This window comes from Citrus clementina, unplaced genomic scaffold (assembly GCF_000493195.1).
Source record: "Citrus clementina cultivar Clemenules unplaced genomic scaffold, Citrus_clementina_v1.0 scaffold_5, whole genome shotgun sequence".
Taxonomy (NCBI): domain Eukaryota; kingdom Viridiplantae; phylum Streptophyta; class Magnoliopsida; order Sapindales; family Rutaceae; genus Citrus; species Citrus x clementina.
In genome coordinates, this window is record NW_006262201.1 from 27,944,262 (window position 1) to 27,955,209 (window position 10,948).

The window sequence follows — 10,948 nt, forward strand, 5'->3', positions numbered from 1 at the left end:
CTTGTTCTTGAGTTTTACGACGTCGTTACTCCTTCAGGTGGCAGATTATGCAAGTGAATTAAAAAACACAATGCATCAATCACGGGGATGCTACATCAAAAGACGGGATCATAGTCTATGCATTGAACAGTTACAGTTGCTGCTACCAATTGCTTCGGCAAAGATCAAGAAGACTGAACGGGAAGTTAATGCCATCAATGTCGTCTTCACTATAGCTGCTGGGAATGTAGGTGAACTTTCCTCATTTGCAGCTGTCTATACATAGGCTTTTCCCCAGCTTAAGTACAAATAAATGAACCTGCCTTGAAGGCTTTATTATTGACCCCAATAAGGATTACTAATTGAAGAAGACTATACGGAGTTAATCCCACACTCTCGTTCTCTCAATTTCTTTCAGAAGTGCCTCTGAAAATAGCTGCCAAACCGTTAGTCAGCTTGTATACTCTGTTTTCTGGAAACAGAGCCCTCACTAACTGACTGTACAGAGTAAGTCAACATAGCATATTTAATCGTTTTAATTGAATTATCTTCGCAGCGATCATCAACAAACTCATCATAAGATATTTGAAGCACCCAAGGACTATCACTGGGTTTCTCTTCTGGTTGATTTATTAATTAATCATAGAACGGTTGGATACCCAGCGACAATTAAAATTATTCGACTTCTGGAACTAGGAATGAAGTGCAATGATGGAGCAAAATTTACAATGTCTCCGGTTTCTCCTGACCATCGGACTTTTGCAGTGAGAACATATAACAAAAAGGCCTTCATCAAAATTTGTAGACTCCGGGTATGGATTGGATTGAGTTTTTTGTTTGATATTGAAGAACCTCTTTACTATCGCGATATAGATTATGTGCAAGGAGTTGTCTACTGTTCTTTGCCTTGTGCTATGATCGGTGCTCTTGAGGCTGCCCTGAAACACAGGAAAATACTTCGATATCCTCCGTTCGATGATGCAAAGAACCGGTTAATGTATGATTACCTAATTGACTCAGGATCAGGTAACAACAACAACAATTTATTAATAGTAATATCACAAACGAAGAAGATTTCGGAGAGGGAGATGTATGCGTATACTGTTTACAGGTTTGATCCACTGGGGATGAAGTGGTCTCAAGTGGAAAGTGATTTATTAAACAACAAATCGTTGTTCTTGGGTTATACCTCATGATGTCATCAAGTGGAAGATGAAGATTATGCAAGACGAAGATCGTTTGATATTGAAGAATTTGAACAGAAAGCCCATAGAAAGTACTTAAATAAGCATATTCTTGTTGGGGTAGAATATTGAGAAAGGAGTTGTCTACTGTGTGTTGCGTGATTATGCTATGATCGGTGCTTTCAACATTGCCCTGAAAACAGTGGGAAATACTTCATATCCTCGACATGATGATGAAAAATTGGTTACCGATTACCTAATTGACTCAGGTGACAACAATCCATTAATAGCACAATTTGACGTGATGCCGTTTAGGTATATGGTTTTCAAGTTTGATTCATCAGTGATGAAGCGGACTAAAATTAAAAGTTTAAATGATAAGTCATTGTTCTTGGGCATATCGTCATTACTACTTCCAGTGATCAACGATGAAGATGAAGATGAAAATTGTGCGAGTTCAAGATTACCATTTATCATTACTTGGGATATTACTTCAACATAGATGGGGTTATAATTTACTCCCACGAACATCAACTCAACTTTATGATTGGAGTGTCTCACCGTGACTCAGACAAATTCTGATTCAACCTCCTTCACCAATGGATTTTGATTAGTTATTTTGTGATCAAGCAACTTAATTAAACTCAGTTTGTTAGTCTAATTTTAGTTTTACTGTGACCACTATTCAAGGTAAGCGAAAGTTACAGATGTGGCAAAATCAATAATTAAATTCATAAAATGTTAAAAAATAAAACTTATAAATGTTGCATGACTACTTACTAATAAATAAATAAGTTAGAATGTAGTTAGTTAATTTTACACCATATTATATATTATTCGATAATAATATAAAATAAAAATAATTAAAAAATAAATAATTGAATAAACAAATATGGCTTTCTAAACAGTAAAAATTCTAGAGTTAAAATTTATATTATTATTTTATTTTTTAAAATTGACATTTTTCTATTGTCTTACATGTATAAAGATTTTGAGAGTTGAGAAGAATATATTTAATGAAGCTTGATAACATTTGATGGGATAGCAAGTAAGGGTAAATAAGATATTTTTATTTGTTATTTATTTGAATTATATCTATTTTGTTCAAGTTAAAATACTAAATATAAATTGGAGGTAGACATTTTAACAGATCATCTAAGCTCTCAAATCTGAAATTTTGTGTAGATTTAAATTCATAATTTTAGTTAATTTTCATACATTCATATAAACAAATTTATGAGATTTTTCTTTTCAGCATGTTATATTTTGAAACTTTCAATGTATTATTCTAGCTTTATTTAAACAATTAATTTATTTAAAATTTATTTAATTTTGAATTTGATCAGTAGTAAAATTATTTTTATATCAAATTTTTTTATTTAAATAGTTCGTGGATTGGACAAAATTAAAAATTTTTAATCCACAAAATGGTGGATTAGATATGAATTAGGTTAAATCCACATTCGATCTGCAGTGGTATGAATTTGATTTGGATTGAATTTCATCAATTCATGGATTAGATTGGATTGAAAATTTATTATCCGTAAAATCATGGATCGAATATGGACTAATGTCCAATCAGCAAAATCCGATCCCCGAACACGCCTCTATCAAAATTTTCAAGAATATGTTTTATCTTACAAATTTTTTTTAAAGTCATAGTCTAATGGCAGCCCAATTTTATAAAGTCACACACAACCATTCTTATTAAATTAGCAAGATCAAACACTGCACTGGATCTTGAACAGATCAACACAAGTTGCACAACTTGCGATTGAATTCGGCCAGAAACAATCAACTCTTTAGCAAGAACAATTAATCAGAGTCAAGAAACAAGTTTAATGAATATAAACCTATAATTGAAACAAACATAGCCAAGAAAAAAATACAGATTTTACACGGTTCAGTTGTACCCAGGATGGCACAACCTACACCACGAGAGAAGCTTTCTGGTGAGATTTTATTGATGATCAAAGAAGAATCTTTTGACAAAGCTAATAATAGAGATTTCAGAGAATAAGCTATGACCCTCTCTCCCTCTTCAATCTCTCTTTATTTTGTTCCCATTGATGACCCCAATCTGCTTAGTTAGCCAGCTTTATAGCTGCATCAGTAACAAACCAGCAAACCCAGATTGAGCAGATTGACGACACGTGGATAACGGCTTTAACGAACCTGGTTAAGAACTGCTCACATGTTCGTCACGCGTAGGGATGGCAAATATCCAATTATGGATGGATAATATCCATCCAAACACAAATCCATAATTATCCATAATAGATATATCCATATCCATATCTAGTATTTAATATTGGACATGGATATGGATTTTATCCATATAACTATGGAGATCCATGGATATCCATGGATATTTTATTTTTATTATATAAAAATAATAATATAAAATAGTTAAAATATCCATATCCATATAACTAATAATATATATATATATATAATAAAATGGCGGTCCGGTAGTCGGTGGCGGCGGTCCGGCAACTTTCCGGCAAATTCCGGCGAAATTCCGGCGACGGTCCGCGCGATGTCCGACGGTGGTCCGGCAACTTTCCAGTGAATTTCGGCGGAGGTCCGGCGACATTCCGGCGTGGTCCGGTGGTGGTCCGGCGACTTTCCGGTGGATGTCCATTTATAATATTAAATTAATAAAATAAAATAATAATTATTAATAGTATTAAATAAGTTAAAAAATTAAAGGATAATTTTGAAAACTTTAGTTTTTAATATAAGAGGAATTTAAAATTTTCACTAGTTAATATAATATTTTTATAATTGTTTGTTTATTATATTTTTTATTTTTTATTTTATAAAATTAAAAATTTTTTAAACTTGTGTTGGGTTAAACGGATATTCATTGGGTAAAAATAATTATCTATATCCATCCATATCCATCTGGATATAATTTTAAAATATCCATTTCAAAATCCAAAAATTTTTGGATGGATATTATCCGATCTAATTGGATAGATATTGTGGATATCCATTATGGAGCGATCCAATTGCCATCCCTAGTCACGCGTGCTGCTTAAATGATGGCCAAAACGACTTCAAACAAATGTCGTTTTGAGGCTTATGAATTACAAGTGATAACACGAGCTTGTCTCATGACTTTTAAATGCAACAGCGTGCCCAAAACGCCGTCGTTTTACTCTGTTGAGTTTGATTCATTACTAAGCTTTACGACTGGCACTGGAGAAGATGATAATTTAATTTACATGGACAGTTTTTATATCACTTTTACAACATCCTATGCAATTGTAATATTGGGAATTATTGATGTTTTATTCTGTGAATCCTCATTGGCAAAAACTAGTGGTTTTATCTTTGTTGAAATGTAAATGACCTCTCGTTACTATTTTATTATAAACATATAGTTTCGTAAGTGAAACTACATGTTTATAATAAAATTAACATATAGTTTCGTTACATTTCTGCCTCATTAAGATTCTCAAATACCAGTCAGGTTTGCTTAAGAAATAAAATTTTTCCATTAAAATTGCAGTAGTATTTCCAAGCATATCGCATTTTCTATGATTTTTCATAAATTAATTAATCTGCGGTGCCAATATCAGATTTAGTTTTTCAAACTAAATAATCAAGAAAGCAAACATACAAATATACAGTTTAGAGGGGTAAACTAGGCAGGTGGTTTAGATTTTAGAACTAAGCCAGCTACCTCACTAAATTCCGATTCGTACAGTGAACTGCAAGAAATTGAGAAAACAATGAATTTATAATTTAATAGAATCATAAGAAAACAATGTAGTCATTGCTCCATATAAGATGATGATTTCGGAGAGGCACATTGTTTTCAAGTTAATTTGATCCGTTTATAAGAGATGAAGTGGAATCAAGTTGAAAGTTTAAATAACAAATCCTTGTTCTTGAGTTTTACGACGTCGTTACTCCTTCAAGTGGCAGATTATGCAAGTGAATGCAGAAACACAATGCATCATCCGCGGGGATGATACATCAAAAGGCGGGATTTGTTTATGCCTGCAGATTAGCAATTTCACTCATATAGAAAATTAATTTTTTATATATACTAATCAACACTAAATTGATTATGTGTTGTATGTTTATATGCTAATCAACACGAAATTATATTGAATTATTAACATTCATATTCCTAATAAAAATTATTTTCCATCAGTATTCAAAATTTTCACTTATGGAAAATGCGTTTTATGTGAATACTAGTTATTGTGTAAATTTGAATGATAGCGAAAAATAAACCTATTTGAAAACTGTAAGGGTGTGTTGGGATATTTTACAACTGTCGGAATCTGGTAGGATATTGCACCATTTGCCCAATATTTTTAGACGTACTCTAACCGGTATTCAAGATAAGTAAAAGTTACAAGCGTGGCAAAATAAAAAAATAAAATTTGTAATTTGTAAACGAATTTTCCTGACATGTATAGTAGATGAAGTTGTTGATCCTTTCTTTGGATTATTTCAGCTCTGGTTGTTGGTCACCGATGAGCCGAAGTCTTATTTTAATTTTATTTAAACTCATCATAAGATTCGTGGAGCACCTAACTAACTTAACTGACTGTGCAGAGCATCTCAACATGGCATATTTAACCATCATTCAAGTGATGGGTTTAATAAGACTGCTTTTGTTCTATCAACTATCAAGTTCCTCTGCCTCTAAGCAGAATTACTATTGAAGGGCCAAAAGGAAAATGAAAACGTGTGAGCTCCAACAACCACCCCACAAATTCAATGACGATGCTCGGAGAGGGTTAGGTTGGGCCTCTGAGAAAAAAAAATTATTTAGTTAAAAAGTTACCCTTATTGAAACCTGTATAAAAATTTTATATTAATTAGTTATGTTGCCTCTTCAACTATGATCAAATTTTTATCCGAGCTCATCATTTAATGAGTAAACATGTATTTTAATGATCTCAATTAATATTTAGAACAAATATTTTAAGAAGTAAAGCTCATTATATCTTCCATTATTATGTATTTCTTTAATTTCTTATTTACATAATTATATTGTACATTAAAAATGTATTGAATTTGAAGAAAAAAAAATTCAACTCACTCAAAAAAAAAAAAAAATGCTGGTAGCTTCGTAATAATTACTGTATTGACTGCACCAGATAAAGTTTTGTAAAATAATAAGTTCTCATTAGTGGTTTTTAATTTTTTTAATTTTTTTTTCCGGCACACCTGATCAAGAATTCTATTTTGTTAACTAATCAATTGCAAAGCATAAGTGTTGAACGGCAAAAAAATTTAAAAAAACACTTAAAACGTGGGGAAATGAGAAATATAGAAAGAAAGGAAGAAAGTTGAGACATGAAACTGATCTGCAGTGAAATTGATAATCATGTTTCTATTTCGTTAACTAATCAAACGGAAAACTGAAACTGTAAACAAACATTAACACGTGTGGACTCTGCTAGCTGCCCTACAAGTCTACAATAGTAATTGAGTACCTTTGATTCATCCTTCTATGAATTTCTAGCTGTATTGACCCCAACTGCTAAAGTTTTGTAAAAAATAAAAATAAAAATAAAAAAACTGGAATTTCAACAAAATTCAAAACGTGTGAAATTCAAAAATGGACTTTGGCCATGTGGAACAAAATGTAAATTAAGGAAAAAGTATAAATCTCAATTGCTTAGTATGGTTAGGATTTTGTGAGCATCACTAAAAAGTGAAAACTATGAATGATAGAGGTGATGTTTGCAACATGAATAAATGATGAACTGAATCAATTGATGATCGTAATTACATAATGAACAAAATTTACAAAATCAACAAAAGTTAATAAAAATTTATTTAAATAATAAAAAATCAATAAAAACTTATTATTTAACGACGCTCTAACCAAGGAGTATCATAATCATAATCTTCTTTTAAGAATTATAACCTATTTCAAATAGCACCGCAATATAATTCTAGATATTTAAAAGAAAAACATTATCCACCTGGAATGACTTGAAGTCTAAAGAAAAAGAGAATGGCTCCCCGCAATTTTCTTGTCTTCGGTATATTTTCTTTTTTAAAATCTTTTGCCGCATACATAATCTACCCTTGTTTATTATCTCCACTTTGATCTGTTCAAGTCCATTTTTTTCAAATCTTATTTTAAATAATAAATTGAATAAAAGTATATTTTTGTAATTAATTAGTATTTGAGAGAGGGGAGGGGGGGGGGGGGCATATTTTTTGCACTCAGCTATTATCAAACAGTTCCTTAACCTATTTCTCAGTTTATTTGCTATCTTTGTGGATCTCATGGGCGTGGCAGAATTTAATAATTTTATTCGTCTGAAGAATAAGATATTGGCTTCAATAAATTTAAACCAACTTTTATTTACTCTATCAATTAATTAATGCCATTTTGTTTTAGATTAGATTCTTTTAATGGCTTAGGTACATACACAGTACCAGATCCGGATCCCGGAAATGGTGCTCTGAAGGAATGGAGGGAGAAGAGAAGATTTACAACTGAGGATTGAGATCTGGTCTCGTTGCCTCAGAGCAATGTACAGATTTTATGGCAGATCTGATAAAAACCAGTCTGCAAACATGCTTTGAAGAAAGAATTAGGCGGTTTCTGTAAACAATTCAATTATGACCCCTTTAAAACTTCTACTTCCAAAGATTGTAATGGTGAGTGTTCTAAACCTCGCAAAAACATTACAAATCTAGAAATTTTAGGAAACCCTTTCGTAATTTTAGAGAACTTCCTTATAAGAAACCTTCGAGGCCTTATAAGAAACCCAAGTTCCCTAAAAAAGAGTTCAAAGCCAAACCAAAAACTCCTTTCACTCCTTTCAATTACAAAGAAGCTATATGTCACAGATGTGGCATGAAAGGTCATACTGCAAAGTACTGCAGAATGAACAAAAAGCTTCATGAGCAGTTCGTCATAAGGGATTCGGTTATCATACAGGGTTTTAATGGAATTTCTAACCTTCTCTCCAAGGAGAGTTGGTAATCCTGCAAGGAATTTTTCTTTCCAAGTTGTATGATTAGCATCATCCCTAAGGAAAAGACGAGTGAAGAAAGTGGTTTTATAGCTTTGGAATTCACTAAGTTTCCTACATCTTAAATTATGTAGTAACTCAGCGTTTTTATCACGAAGATGAGAAGGATCACCAATTAAATGGAGGGAAATTGTCAAAATTAGAGTAGCAACGGCATCCTGGATTGGATTGTTGAACTCATCAAGAATAGGGGCTCCATTTTCATCGACTTGTATAGAATTTAGAATGTCTAGTTGTTGCCGATTAGTGAGAAGATGATCCCACCAACCTTTCAATTGACCAGTAAAACCGGCAATGAGGATTTCTGATATGGCACGATCAGAAGTTCCTGCTTGGGTTTTATAGGCATTGGCTGCCATTGTCATTTGTTGCAACAATCCTAGAATATTATACTCGGACATACCATCAATATTCCACTCATAGACTGAGGATGCATTATATCGAGATTGATTTAATGCACTTGGTCTATTATCTATTGCTAGATCTGGTGGAGTCTTGACAGTGGGAAGGGCTATTTACAAAAGGATTTAAATTTTCAAAGAATTGAAAGTCAATTACAAAGTGATTTTGTTCAAAGAAAAATCTCTGATTTCAAAAACCTTATTGAAAACGAAATCTGTGCTGATTTACCATCTGCTTTTTGGAATCGAAAACAGCATTTAGTGGATTTGCCATATGAAAGTTCTTTTGATGAAAAACAGTAAGATTCCACTCAGGGATTTTCTTTCTAACAGTAATAGGGTTTGACTCTTTGAATGGATAAGAGATGTTGTTCTCCGAAGAATATATTTCGAACCAATCAAAAAACAATATATGAATTTTATGAAAATTCACAAATTCATAATAAGTTTGTTGGATTTCTTTTCTTTGATTTAAAAAATGTTTGAAGAACCAAATTCTTTTTTCTTTGTTCAAATCTGAATAAAAATCATTATGAAGAAATGCTTTATCCAATTCAAAATCTTTTTCGATGACATTAATGACATTTTCTGTAACAGCAGAAAATGTAGGAGATGTTGGAGGAGAAGGTTCCTTCTCTTCCTGACTTTGTACCTGTTGACTACTAGTGTAGATCGGATGAGGAACACTAGTGGTGTAATCAACTGAATGAATGGATGTGCTAGGTAAATCTGAAGTAGAAAACCTAGGCTGACACTTTGTATTTTGGAATGGATGATTTATAACAGAAGGTACTTTTGTAAATTTCCTTTCTAGTGAAGGAATGCTTGAGCACGACTCTTTATCAGAAAATCTGTGAGAGGTAGACCTTCTGAATGATAGTTTGACTTTACCATCGGAATACTGAGTCACATTTTGCAACTCTGTATTGGGCTCAAGTTGTTTCGGAGTCACCTGTGGGGCAGCTCCTTTAAGGATCCATTCTTCTGGAAGATTAACATCTTTCCATTGGATCGGTTTTGGAATGACAGTGTTTGCTTTGGACAAGTCAGTCTGCAAGAGAAGAGTTTCATCTCTTTTTGACTGGAATTTATGTTGCGTACAAAACGCAGAGACCATAGCTTTATATGAAATCTTGAAAATCAAAGCAACTGGGATGGACCCTTTAACCATTTGGTAATTATGGGTTTTGATTTGTAAAATCATGCTTTTTAAAATGTTTTTGTCTTTAAGAGAAGAAATTCTTTTCTTTTAATTTCTTTAAAGATTTTTCTGAAAATAAATAAATTGTTTCAAAAGGCTCTGAAAGAGTGATATCACGTTCTTCAGTTTTTATAATATAATCACTTTTTAAAAGATCAAGCATTTTTGTTTTGTAAATCTTTTCTTTGGAAATTTTTGGAAGTTCCCAACAATCAATTGCTTTATCAAAGTTCTCAATAATGAATTCTTCTGAACTCACAACATGCTTTGAATCACTAGTCTTCCCGGAAGAAGAGCTAGAAAAGGACGATGTTCTACCGAGTAGAGGATCCATGTCCAAGACCTTATGGTCTATTTTTGGTTTGGTCAGAATGGCTACAGGTATGGATTTACAGCCCTCAGCGGATAGCTAGATTGTGGGGTATCAGGGGCTATTTGAACTTTGCTAGATGAGGAAGAAGCAGCTTCTATCCGATCTAGTTGTTCTCTAATGGCTTTAGCAAAATCTGATTTTGACTCTTGGACAAGCTTTTGGCTAGTTTTCGAAACCTGAAAAGGTTTGAAAATAGGTTCCTTAAGCTTTTTATCAGAATCCGATTTTGTTTGAACAGTAGTTGATGAAACAGTAATGGTTGACTTTTGGAATTGGTTTTCTATCCTAGTCAACTGCTTTCCGATTGTATTTAAGTTAGTATTACAGAAATTGTTCTGTTGGATAATACTACTTAAATTTGCCTCGGAATCATTTGGTTTTGGAATTTTGTAAGGTGATGCTCTAATTTCGACAGGAGGTTCACCATGATCTATGGTTATACTCCTAAGAGGTGGATGCTCAGACTCGATGGATCATTCATTTTTAAAGAAAATCAATGTTTTGACTAAAGACTAAGAGACTTTTCTTGAACTTGTAAAACATATTTCTGATCCAAATCTTCAAAAAGAATATCTTGATAAACTTTTGAAAACTTTGGATTTTAATAAAGCCGAGACTTCTAAAGTCCCAATTGTTAAAAAGAATTCTTATGATCTTACCCAGATTTTAGATAAAAAGAAAACAAAGAAGTCAATGCCCACGATTCAAGATCTTCAAAAAGAAATCAAAGAGATTAAACTTGAGATTAAGGATTTGAAAGAAAAACAGAAAACTGATTCTGAAAC